Genomic DNA, 12,947 nt, shown 5'->3' with positions numbered 1-12,947 from the left:
ACCGAGGGGAGCGGGGCGGAGGGAGGCGGCCCGGCGGCCGCCGCGCTCAATGGGGAAGGCGGGCTGCAGCGCGGCGCCTGGCTGCTGGGCGCCGGCTTTAGGTGAGCCCCGGGGGCGGAGAAGGGCCGGGAGAGGCGGGGGGGTGCCACGGAGAGGAGCGCCGAGGCCGCGCCGCGAAGGGCAGGATGTGGCGGGGAGGCCGCGGGGCCGGCCCGCCCCGCGCCGCCGCCATCGCCGTGGCCACTGACATGGCGCCGCGGCCGTTACCGCCGGCAGGGCAGGGCCGGGCCCCCCAGCTTGGGGCTGGGGCGCTGGTGTTTCCTCCGAGATAACGAGCCGCCGTTCCCTCAGGCCCCTCAGGGCGCCGCGGGAGGGGCGGGAGCGGCCCGGGGCCTGCCGGTGCGTCGGGGGCGAAGGGGAACGGGGACGGAAAGGGTCCCTCTGTGCCCGGGAACGGGCAGACGGCCGTCGGCGTTCCCGGGCCCTTGGGGGAGAAAGCTGGCCACTGGCATCGGCCATCTCAAGAAGGAAGGGAAAAAAGTGTGGGAAAGGTGGCCTCGGGAGTGGAAAGGCAGTTCAGATTTTTAATTTCAGCAGCTCGTTAGTGCGTGGGAATTAAAGTGTACGGTAACAAATACAGTGCCTTTGAGATTTTTCACTTGTTCTTTGTGTGTCATTTTGGATTTGTCAAGGATGAGAAGAAGAGAATTAAGAACCTGCTGTTCCTGAAACCGTATAAACCAAATTACCACGCATTTGAGCCAGCCGAGTAGGGCACTGGTGGCAGACAGCTGAGCGATTCTAGATCCACCTTGTAGAAAAAGGGCGGCCTGCGATGAATTCGTGCTTATGCAATAGAGCAACCAGTCTGTAATACTTACAACACCGAGAGAGCGTTGGGAACGTACACTTAATCGGCCAAACTGACGCTTTTCCGCTTGACTTGTTCTGATGCACACTTGGTGCTGAATTGTACAAAAGAGAGTCCGGGGCTTGAGTCCATCAGCGTAGCTTTTTGAAAAAGGTGTTAAATACATCGAGTGTATGAATTTGTTACTGTCTTTCAGCACCTGCCGTGTGGTCGAGGGTTTCATTTTCAGTGATCTTTCAGGACTAGAATAGAGATGCTTTAGTTGTACCATATTTGCATTAAGAAAATTGCATAGCACCACCACTTAATATTTCTGATGTGAACACAATATTAATTTTTAATTTTCTAGGGACTGGGCTAAATTTAATTGGCTTGGGTGTTCTATCTAACCTAACTAAGTCTAGATCTGTTTTCTTTTATTGTTTATCTTGTAGGACACAGATGACAGATGACTTTGGGATGAGACATAACACTCCTGACATACATAGTTCACAAAAATAATAGAGACTTTTAAAAATAAAAGGTTTGGACCATTTCCTTCTAAAATAAGTGACAAAACTTCATGTAGAGCAAGAATTCAACTTAATTCTTTAAATTTCTAAGCTGCACCGTGGCAGTGGATACCACTGAGATGGCAAGGCTGTCAGTCTACTTAGCAAAACATTTTCTGGTCCCCATTATGAATCAGCAAAAAACAGTAACAAATGCTGAGAAGGTGAATTAACTAATACGCGAAGTTTAAAAGTTTGAAATTACGAAGCTTTGCTGAAATCCTCACCAAATGTTTGTCAAGCCTTCTGCTGACTGATTATTGGAAGTTACTTGTTTCCTCCAACCTCGTATCTGTTCTGCCCTCATGTAAGATTATTTTCATTAAGTAGAATAACCCTACAAATATGTCATACAATTTGGAATAGTATGGAACAGAATTGCTCTGGGTTCTTCCTTAATCTCAGTTTCTTCCAGGTTTTAGAATCTGTGCATTTTATTGATGCCATGCTCAGCACAGCTTGAGGTGGCTTCAGGAGCTTCCCCAGAGAGTTTGTGCTGGGGCAGACATGTAAACATACTTACTGGTGAGATGTAGTAAAAACAGCTTTGACTTTGGTAAATAAGAAAACCTACAGCTAACTGTAGCTTTGCATTCTAGGAAGCATCTCAGACCACGATAAAAGTGGGTTTTGTGTTTTTCCTTGAAAGTGGAAGTTTTAGTTACTGAATTGGCCAACAGTAAAAGAGTCTATACCTTTTGCTGAAACCAGCTAGATATTATTCTGATGTAGAGCAGATGGTTTACTCCCATGTGTCTCAGGTCTGCTGCAGTGCCTGGAGGTTTGTTGTGATTAGGCTGCCACAGGAGCATTTGAAAGGTCTGTTTAACTTGTGTTTTAAAAACAGGGCAGCGTGAGTGGTAGTGTAGTAGGCAGGATGCAGAAATAGCCTCACTGAAGGTAATTGTAGAAAATCACTGGCGTGGAGAAACACTGTTGTAAAGGGGGGAAAGTGCTCTCAATATTTTTCTAAGCAGGAGTAAGTCCTTGCTCTAAATGATGTTTTAGTGGCATTTGGAATAAGCGACTCCATCTGGCTCAGTAAAATTTCCCAACCTTCTCTTTGTCTTGGTGGTAGAATATTAGTAGAATTATCACCGAAGGCTGAGCTTGAGAGGCTAAAATATCATCTGAATGAAGCCTTGGTTTTTACAGATTTATTCCAGCTGTGTGACTCATGTAGGTAAAAGATCTAAAACAGAACTAAAAAGCCAGGAAATACTACTTCTTAGAAAACCAGTGGCTGTGGCAAGTGCTCTAAGACCACTGAAAATACTTTGCAGAAAAAACACAGCTGCTTGTAACACCTATAAACAGATGGCAGTACTTCTCTCCATTATTCTCCTGGTCAGTGATGACTGTTTTCTTGTTACCGTTCTGAAGTTTTTTTCAAGCCTTCCTTAGCCTAGACCTGCCAGGCAGCATGAGTTTCTTGCTGTGAGCTGCTGGGTAATTTTGAATGTCCGTTCACCTCCAAGCAGGTCGAGGCTGCTCTCTGCCTTGTTGGATCAGAGTCTTGACTTGTCTTTCATAACTGCCAAGGTCTTTCGTAACCTCCAGTCTTTCATAACCCCAAACGCTAGCCAGTTCCTCTCACATGCCTTTCGTAACCTGCACATGCCGTGTGTTTAATCTCGTCCACTTGGAATAGACTTGTCTTGGGTGAGCCTGAAATACTAGTGTTTCTCAGGTGCTTGGTTTGCCTGAATCCTCCTGAGCCCTGACCGGATTCATATAGAGGTTGGGCTTCCCTGAGACAAGAAATGCTCAGCAGAGGGGAAAACCTGTTCCCTCCGACCTCAGAGCAGAAAACAGAGCCTGGTCATGGATTTCCTTCTCTCCCAGGGTGTGAAGCCCCGATTGATTTAGGTGTGGCTCCCTGCCTGCCTGTCCTAAACCGCTGTGCAGCATTCATCGGCGTGCCTGCTCTGTGTGACACATGGAGGTCCCCGTTCCGGTCCGCTCGGTCCGCGGTGCAAAAAGCAGGGTCACTCAGAGGGGAAGCTGCTGCTGCTGAGGTTTAATTACGCCTCAGCCGACAGTTTGCCATTCTCTTCTTCGACAGTAATTGCATGCTGCAGTGATGCAATAAAATCAGTTGTAGTTTTTGCAGAGGAAGGGTGACCTCTCTCTGTAGCTGACTGTCCATCGATGTGGAATCTGCAGATGTTTTCCAGCACATATCTTTGTCATTTTGTGGGGTTTTTGTAGGGTTGATGGATGATGTCTTAACAGGGAATTAATGGGAGAGCAAGTGGCTAACGGCCTTAGTAGAAACAGAGGTGGGGGGGGGGGGGGGGGAAGAAGGAATTAATCTTTTTGACTTATCCTGAGTATGGAAGAGCATTTCCTTAGCATGACAGCCAGAGGCTTGCTGCACTGTTATTAAAGCACTGTGGTGGGAATACATGCAGATGGTCTTTTTACACAGCATAGGATTATATTGGATTAATCATATACAATTGTTGTTTACCATCCCTAGCCCCTTTTCCCTGGAGCTTTTATTAGTATCTCAACAGAATGAAGTTTGAGTTTGCCTACACAATATTGTAGTAGTTTAGTGCAATTGTAATGTTGCAGTAAGAGATTTTATAGGTGATAAAAGAGGATGTTTGGCCCAGATTTTTGTTGTGCCTTTTGGGTGTACAAGAAGGGAAGGCAGGGAGATGCTCTCTCTTCTTGCTTGATGCCCTAGAAGAGCTGTGTTGATCCCCCTTCTGTTTCATCAGAGACAAATTACTAACACTGGCACTGTTTTTCATGAGGCTTGCTAATGACTCAATGACATAACACTTGATTAATGCACTGTTCTACATGGTGTATTAGATGTTTCTTGTGTTCACTTTCTTTCGTGCAGAGCCATACACCTTTCTTTTCTGTGTCCAGAAGGCCCAGGGATCCCTGCTTGGTCACCCTCTGTGTTTTCGCTCCTGCCACAAACTAACCAAAAGTTAATCTCAAACATGCAGTGCAGGAGTCTCCCTTCAGATCTAACCCCGGCGGTTGGTTAATGTGGAAATCAAGATTTTTGGCTTCAAGGTCTGACAGACAGCTCTACTGGTAAAATGGCATCCTTCAGTGTTTTCTGGAGTTTTCAGACTAGCTCTGTCATCCTGGGAAATTTTGTCTTCTGTGAGGTATGGCTGCAGGAGCTTTCCTGGGGTGCAAGTGCCTTTGATTCTCCATTGAGAGATGTTTTTCTTCTCCAGAGGGAATTCTGTGGACAAGGTAATACAGTCCCAAGCTGTTATTCTTTTTCCTAGACCATGTCTGTGAGTGTAGAATAATAGGTGGTAAAGGTCTTTTTCCCTAGCTTTGAAGGAAGAAGCATCAGACTGTCTCTGGCATGCCAGTATTGTTTTTTGAACATTATCCACTAAAAATAATACGCACCCCTTGCCCCCAAAACAAACTAGTATTATAACCTGATGTTTCTGTTGCTGAAGGTGGTACAGAACTTCTGTCAGTGTACTGTAGCAGAGATCCCTGTAGCGTAACTTGGTTTAATAAATAATACCTCTGTTTGGTTTTGTCAGCTTTAAGATTAAATCAATTTCCTCTTATCTTATGAGAAAAGATCTATTGTTTCTAATTCTGCAAAAAGTTGTCTTAAATCCAGTCAGGTCTTGGTGCTTTTTGTCTTGATATGCAGGAAATTTTCATGTTTTGAACTGAATTCTGAACTTTTGCATTTAGGTGTCCTCTGTGGTTGTGCCAAGCCAGACTGCTTTTCCCTGTTTCAGGGAAGGCTCCTGAACACAAACGGGGTTATTACTTCCTGACCCAGCCTCAAAGGAAGATGGAGAAAGGTCCTTTTTCTCGTGTTGGCCTTTTTATTTGAGATTGTTCCATAATTTTTCAGCTGACGTTTATCTGTGAGATTGGCAGCACTAATTATGCCAAAGAATGTAGCGGGCAGAAAGACTGCATGAACTTTGCCATCTTCTGCCTTGAAAGCGGCTTGGGAGTCATTGCTGACACAGCTGGTGAATGGAATAAAAGAGAGATTAATTTGGGATAGGTGACATTTTTATGTATTTTTACAAAGGCATGTAGAATTTCCCAGGAGAATTTTAATTTCTGGAAAATCTCAGGAGGTTAGTAAGTCTCTGAGGGTCAAAAAGACACGTACTACCATTTAATCTGTGTGGAGAAAAGGCTACACTTGTAGTATTGTAGGGCTACATCAAATAATCCTGTGCTCATATATTTTTGGGCAAATCAATAATTTCAGTGTACATGTAGCTGACAAAAAGTGCTATAGGTCACATCCTGCTGTTTGGCAGTAAGTAGCAGGCTCAGCACCGCTGGAATCGATGATATTTTCATTCATGTGTGCCAGCATGAAATGTGTCTCTGTTCATACCTAGCTGAGTTAGAAACACAAATGCAAGAGTAAAAGAATGTGTTCAACAAACCAGCTGAATAGTAGCGTAGGAAATGTTTCTGTGGTAATTGTTGAAAGTAAGTATCTTAGTGTCATGTCATACATTTACTGCCACAGAGAAATTTTTTAAAAATCACGTATTGTTAGTATCTCTGGAAAATGAACATGTTTCCTAGGCACGTACACAAAATTCTTTTATAATTTATATAAACTGTTTTTTGTGGATACATGTATGCTAACATTATTTTTTGATTTTTGGATGCTTCAGAATCTGATGTCCAGTGCTACCCAGCCTTGGGCCATTTTTACAGACCTGATGAGTATCTTTAATTTGGAAGAATGGATGCTCATTTTGGAGTGGAACCACTCAGAGTTGGTAACCACTTTTGAAAATGTTTGATCATAGTGTGCATGATAAAACCTACAAGAGATTCAGCTGTAGCTTTTTCCAAGGGTTTGAAGGTAGAAGCAGGGGGGGGTGTTTGATGTCATTTGTTCGATAAAATGTGAATCTTATGTAAATTTCTTGCAGGTGTAATGGCATAGTTGGGAAACTTGGCTGTTGTCTGCTTCCTTCATCTATCTTCAATTCCCATGACAGCCATGGAAAAGCAGGACAGAGAGAGGCTGCGCAGCTCAGTTTCTAGGTCAGAAATTGGGAATTCTTGTTTCTCTTTTAGCTCTGTTGGCTCAATTCCCAATTTTTCTCTGTGTTGTTTTCCAGCCTGTAGAACAGAGGAGATGTTCTGCTGGTAACAATTTTCCAGTTCTGAAAATACTTGGGTCTTAAAATCAGCACGTAGCTGCTGCATCATTGTCAACTCCTGGGTAAGCAGGAGAGCGTCAGTGTTCCCACAACTAGATGTTTTCAGAAGAGCTTGGGAAACAGGGTCTGCAGATTTCACATCTGAGAATGACCCGAGACATATTGTGGTCTTGTTCACTCCGCTACTTCTGGCCTTCTGAACTAAGTTGTTCCCTGAGTGCTCCCTGGTGATGCCCTTTCCATGCCCACTCAGGTTTCTGCAGAAGCCCTGAATTAATCCATCCGTGCTTCCTCCTCTTTTTGTTTTACTGCTCCACCCACAGTATTTTAAAAAAGCAAACCAAAACCTAACACCTGGGTACCGTAGGAATATAAGTCCTAGCAAGCCTTGCACATTCTTTATAAAATACTTTTCCTTGATATTCAAGTGGCCTTGTCTTGTATGATATTAAGCAATTATGACTACTCCTGACGTTTCCAATATTGAGGAAAAAATTGTTATCCTACTCATACTGTCTACAGTGAGATACTGGTATGTAGGGTATGCTGGATTCCACTGTGCTGATCTTTCTCCACCATGCTGTCTTATACTACAGCTTCCCTTTGTCACTTGAAAAATTATTTCTGAAGTCATTTTACCAAGTTTTGCAAAATGTTAGAATTATTACTATATCAGAGCATGTTCTCCCCTAAATTAATAACATAGCATAATTAAAATATTGCCCTATAAGGGGATTTAAAATGGTCTTTTGGTCTACTTGCTGTATGCCAGTATGCTGTGCATATTAGATACACCTGTATCCAAAGTCATGTCTGATCATTCTCCAATCCCTTTGTTAAAACCTTGAGTGAGGGAGAACTATGTGTATTTTTCTTCTTTGATTTTAAGAAAATTTTCCCTGTCTTACAACTGAAATTATCCCTGTCGGAAAGTAACTTTATTTCTGCTCATCATCCTCCAGAGGTCATGGGAAACAATTATTACCATCCTTTCAAATAACCAAAGATAAAGACGAAGTCAGTTAAAGTGATTCTTGACAGTCTCAGTTTTCTGGACTGAATGAACACAGTTATTTCAACCCTTCCTGATATGCTGTATTTTCTTCCACATGTAGTTTTTATTTCCGTTTTCTAGACTCCTCAGGACCTCACATGAGATCTTGTTTGGGCTGGATAAAACAGAATAGAATTGAGTAATTAGACCTCGGGATACTGCTACTCCATCTGAAAATGGGATTTCCCTTTTTCTGCAGCACCACTGCATTGCTGGCTGGTATTATACCTCCCAATTTTATTATTTTTTTTTTACTACTACTGTAGCCAGTTTCATCCAGCTGTATTTTCATGAAGAAGTGACTTCCTGGTTTTCATACTACGAACTGTCAGTTTTTAATTTATTCAGTGTTACTTGCTGATTAAAGTAGTAATTTTGTTGCCAGGCTAATTAGGGACAAGGTGCCTTGTCATGGGCCCCAAGAATTAGTAGTGTCATGTGGCTGCTTTTGCAGTTATGGAGTCAGTGCAGAAATCTTCACAGACAGAAGATTTCTGGCAGCAGTTAACAGCACGGGCGTGTTGTGTTCCCTCCCGTGCACTCTTGAATTGTTAACAGCCTCACAGCTTGGATCCTGTGTATGTTCAGCTCAGCACAGTGGCTTTTACCTGGCACTGTGACCCCCTTGTGAAGCGCAAGGAGTTGGCCAGATGGGTGATGGGCTGATCCGGGTTGATGGCGTAGGAGGAGGGATGCTGGAGTTGTTGTGCCCTGAGCTGGAGGTGTGTGCCACCTCTCTTAATCTGATTACAGTTACCATTCCCACTTGCAGCCCAAAGTGACCCAGGTTGCTTTGTACCATGTGTTAGGTACACTGTAGACCCACAGTAGGCAGCATTGAGCTGCTGTCATCTCCCCTCTCTCTTCCCAGGCATGAATGGTTCCTCGCAAAAATTGCTAGGCTCTGCAATCAGGTGGGCTACACGGTCAAGATGGAGGGGCAGGTGGCACCTGGCAACATTTTTCACACACACACACACACACACAAGAAAAAGATGGCAGCATATGATGAGCTGTAAGTAACAGGCAAGATTTTATACAAGGACAGAAGAGGCAGAGAATAGAAGACGACAGTTTAGAGACTTAGAGAATGAGAGAGAAACAGGAAAGGTTTTGAACTGCCAGTAACAAAGTCTATTGGCAATCATCACTGATTTGGGTCAGTCTTGCTCTGGTGGTTTATCTCCTGTGGCTGGTTGGTATGTGTAAGGTCCAGTCCTTCATGAGGGTGAAAGTGCTTTTGTCCTGCCTGTATGTCCTCCAGCCTGGTCTGCCAAAAATACATGCAAAATACAAAACCCAGAGACAGCATATAGCAGCGATACCAAGTACCACCAACACTAAGGATACAAAAGACCCCATACTGGGCAGCAGCAATACCAGGCACGCTGTTATGTCCTCCTGCCTTGGTGGCTGTTGCTTGAACAGCCTGTACTGTGGCTTTGGTCGTGATGGGAGCGGGAGATGCAGAAAATACTTCTGTAAAGATACATAACTTTGTGCGTGTTGATGTCGAAATGTGCCCATGCAGATCTGTAACTGGCAATATTCTCCATCCCACGCACTCAGTATCTGTTAGTCGCAGAAAATAAAACTGCAAATAAAACTAATGACGATTTAAAAGAGACAGGCTGAGGCTGGGTGTTTTTACGCCGGCTCCAGAGGCTGAAGTTCACAGCCACAGTAGAGCTGATACCGGAGCACCCACAGCCGGATCAGGAGCCCCGCCGTCACCGTCCGGTACAGGCCGGGTGGGGGATCTCCGCCTCAGGGCGCGTAAAACGCACCGGGCGAGCTCCGGTGCGACCCCTTCCCGGCCGCAGCGGTCCCCGCCCGGGGGCGCTCGCCGCTCACACGGCGGCCGCCGCGCAGGGCCCCGCCCGCGTCGCACCCCGGCCGAGCCCCTCCCGAGCGGAGGGAGGAGACCTGCCCGGCGCAGGGCCCGGCGCCGGGTGGAGCGGCCGGCGCTCCGCTTGCGGCCGTTTCCCTGGCAACGGGGGGCGGGTGTAGCCAGGGCCCTCGACGGGGCGCGGTCGCTCGCTTACGGCGTCTACAGCTCGGAGCCTATCCGGGTGGGCTTGGGTGGCCTAGGCGCCTGCTTGAGAGGCGTGAGGCGGTGACAGGCAGCGATTAGAGCAGCTAGGTGGGGGCCTTCCACGGCGCGGTCCCCTCGGGGCGGCGGGTGCGTTTGAAAGCGGGTGCGGACGGGCCCCAGTACCTCCCGGGGTGGCGTTCCCCGGCGCCATGGCCCTGCCCTCCGTCCACAAGTGCCTCCAAGTGAGTGGGGCCCCTTGGCGGTGCCGGCCCGCGGGGAAGCCCTCCCGTCCGCCTGGGGCTCGCCCCGGCTCTCGGGAGCGCCGCGGGAGGACCTTCCGCCCCGGCCCGGCCTGGAGAGAGCGCTCGGCAACACGGGCGCGGCGGCTCTCAGCTCGGCCGGCCTTGCCTTCACCTTCAGGGGCTGAGCGCACGCTTACAGCAGTTTACAGTTTCTGGTTGCTAGTCTTCCTTCCGTTGACCGAGTGTCGGTCGGTAGCTTCAGTTTTACTTAGTATCCTGTAGGTTAAGGCAATAAAGGTAGTTGCACCTGGCTCGTAGATGAAGTGATGGGGGCGATCACGTACTGCTGGACGAGGTTCAAGCAAATGTGCATGCAAGAAATTCTGCTAATGCGGCTGTGGTTAGTCTTTCAGCTTCAGTGAGGTTAAAACAAAAGTAAATACAAGCTTAGTTGCAGAGCTGATGTTTAGAAGTACAACTGAAAACTTGTATGTTTTGTCCCTTTGCGATTTATTTTTTCAAAATGCTAAACCGGTTTGCCTTATCATTCACTAATGAATTACGAAGTTACATTAGAAGCCTTTAATATATATGTTAGAGAAACTGTGTTTTAGTCAATTCATCATAAAATTTGAAGCCCACTATTTTTCCTGCCATTTTCCTTTATATATTTATATAGTTTAAGATAAACATAGTAAAGCTTTTGGGAGATAATTTTAATCTGACATGTTATCAGCTTAATTAATACTTGATCTGAAAATGTTGCTTGATTTTTCCTTTTTAATTCTCTTTTCAGCTCAGTGATGAAAATGAACAGTTAGTCAAGAAATTGAAAAAACTACACATAAAAAATAAGGAGCTAGAAAAGAATCTGGGTCAGATCCAAGAAAAACTGCATCTGCAGAAGTTAATGCATGACTATGTCACAAGCAGAGAGTAAGAGCTGTAAAACATTTTTTTTTTGTGTCAGAAGTGCAATATCTAGGGTCTTTTATTTTGATATTCTTCAGATGAACTAGGCCTTATCTGGTCTGCATATTTTGAGGGGCTGTCTGTGAACAGGATGGTGGGGATGGAGAATGTTGGAGGCATGTAAAGGAACAAAGAATGGCTGGGGCAACTTGTGCAAAAGTCATTGGTGTAGTGAAAGAAACAGTTTTGATATCAGTAAGTATCACCCCTTCTTAGCCATAATACTAACTTCAAAGACTTTTAGACTATTTTTCCACCAAACAGTAATAAGATAGTTAGATTGCATCAATGTCGTTTAAAAGATTTGGAAACTGGGACCTTAAGACCTGAAAAACTATGCTGCTATTGTTTTGGAGAGTGTCTGGCCAGGACTGAAGTACCTGCAAAAATTTTCAAGTTTAAATTCTGGTGTGTTTATGATCCTGCATGGAAAGCTCTGCTATAAAATCAAACTGAAAAGTAACTTAGTCTTTTTCAGTTGCTTTGTTTGATCCAATTAAAATTGTAGCATCCAGTTTTATTAAGCTGTTGTGTTTGTTTCAATTAAGTGTTCAAGTTCAAACAGAAACCCATTTATGGCATAAGGTTGGATACAGCAAGGATCTTATTCTAGAGGGTGACAGTGTCAGGTGAGTTCTTGGAAATTGCTTCTTCACAGAATTAAATATTCTCTGTAGGGTGGAATATGTTGTTCATAGTTAAGTCAGTTGAATTTTTGTTAACTGTTACAGAAGCAGCTTTCAGTCTTTGAAACAATGGAAGATCGTTTTATTTATGTTTTAAAAGGAAATACTAAGTCTTAGATTAAACTTGCAAATAGCACTAAAGAAAGAACAAAATGGATTTCTTTCTCAAATGTTTCACTGAGAAAATTTGAATGAGCCAAGGAAACTCTTTCATTTGTGTGCACCCATGTGGTCTTTTTTGTTTAACCTAGAATTATGTAATTTCGTTTTCTATTTTGTGGGAATTTAGCTAATTTTTTATAACTCAATTTTATGTATATATAAAATGTATAGGCTGGTACTATTTTCAAAATAAGCTAGACACATGATTTTACTTTTCAATCTAATTGATTTTAGAAGTGAGCCACTGCTTTCTGTAGTTAGCCAGTTAATGCTAGAAATAAACTATTGTAACTGATTTTTTTGATGCAAAAGATGCTTTTTTGCTTTAGGAAAATACATACTGAAACTTTTTAACAACTAGTCATCCTACATAAAATGTTACATCCCTATATGACTTCATTTTAAAATAAATAGGCTGTTCCATTCTTTCAAAGGCTACTTTTTGTCCAGTTACAGAAATGGGTTGTGGATCTTATGAAGCGAGCAGCAGTTCCTGCGTCTTTTGATTCAGACATCCTGGTTTTAGTGTTTCCTTTAGGTGGCCATAGAAGGTCCATGGCTTTTCTTTAGGTGGCCGTAGAAGGCCCATGGCTTTTTTCTTCTTCTTTTTTTTTTTTTTTTTTTTTTTAAATACCTTTACAGTGTACCAGACTCTCTTTGCAGAGTGCATAGGAAGGCTGAGTGTCTAGCTCTGGGCTTGAATTGAATACTGAATAAGATGCTTATGTGAAAGAAGTCTGAGTTACTCTTTGAATCTAGTTCTGGACTTGTTTCGTATTAGGTTGCACATAGATAACCCGACTTTTTTTTTTTTACCATCTTATTTATATGTTATTATACAAAGCTGTTCTGTACTACAGTATTGCTCATCCTGCTTGTGTGCAGTCATGACCTAGTATGAATGCCAGCTCTTCTCTGAACTCTTAATAAAATAGGAAAAATGTTTGTGTTGATCAGTTATATTATGGGCCTAATATATGTAGACAGAATGCTATGAAATATGGTAGAGGAAATCAATGTAGCAGAACTTGATGCAAGGTAATAACAAAGGGAAGGATAATATCCTAAACCTGTTTATTTTATAGAATCAGAGAATGGTTTGGGTGGGAAGGGACCTTAAAGATCACCTAGTTCCAACCCCCCTGCCATGGGCAGGGACACCTTCCACTAGGCCAGGTTGCTCAAAGCCCTGTTCAGCCTGGCCTTGAACACTGCCAGGGA

At 44.1% G+C, this 12,947-nt stretch overlaps 1 protein-coding gene across 4 annotated transcripts in view; it reads left to right on the top strand.

The window, feature by feature from the left end:
- Positions 1–14: 14 nt before the first annotated feature.
- The window catches only part of MPPE1 (metallophosphoesterase 1), a 32,156-nt gene continuing 19,223 nt past the window's right edge, over positions 15–12,947 (top strand). Inside the window, exons 1-2 of one of the 4 annotated variants that reach the window (XM_074899248.1) lie at positions 9,723–9,811; positions 10,703–10,842. The gene's annotated coding sequence lies outside the window, so the exon portion shown is untranslated. Of the gene's footprint in view, positions 102–9,722; positions 9,907–10,702; positions 10,843–10,916; positions 11,074–12,947 lie in introns of those variants that run through there. The other 3 variants (XM_074899246.1, XM_074899245.1, XM_074899247.1) reach the window with 3 other exon arrangements.

Source organism: Athene noctua, chromosome 2 (genome assembly GCF_965140245.1).
Source record: "Athene noctua chromosome 2, bAthNoc1.hap1.1, whole genome shotgun sequence".
NCBI classification, from domain to species: Eukaryota; Metazoa; Chordata; class Aves; order Strigiformes; family Strigidae; genus Athene; species Athene noctua.
This window is presented reverse-complemented; position numbering and strand designations above follow the sequence as displayed.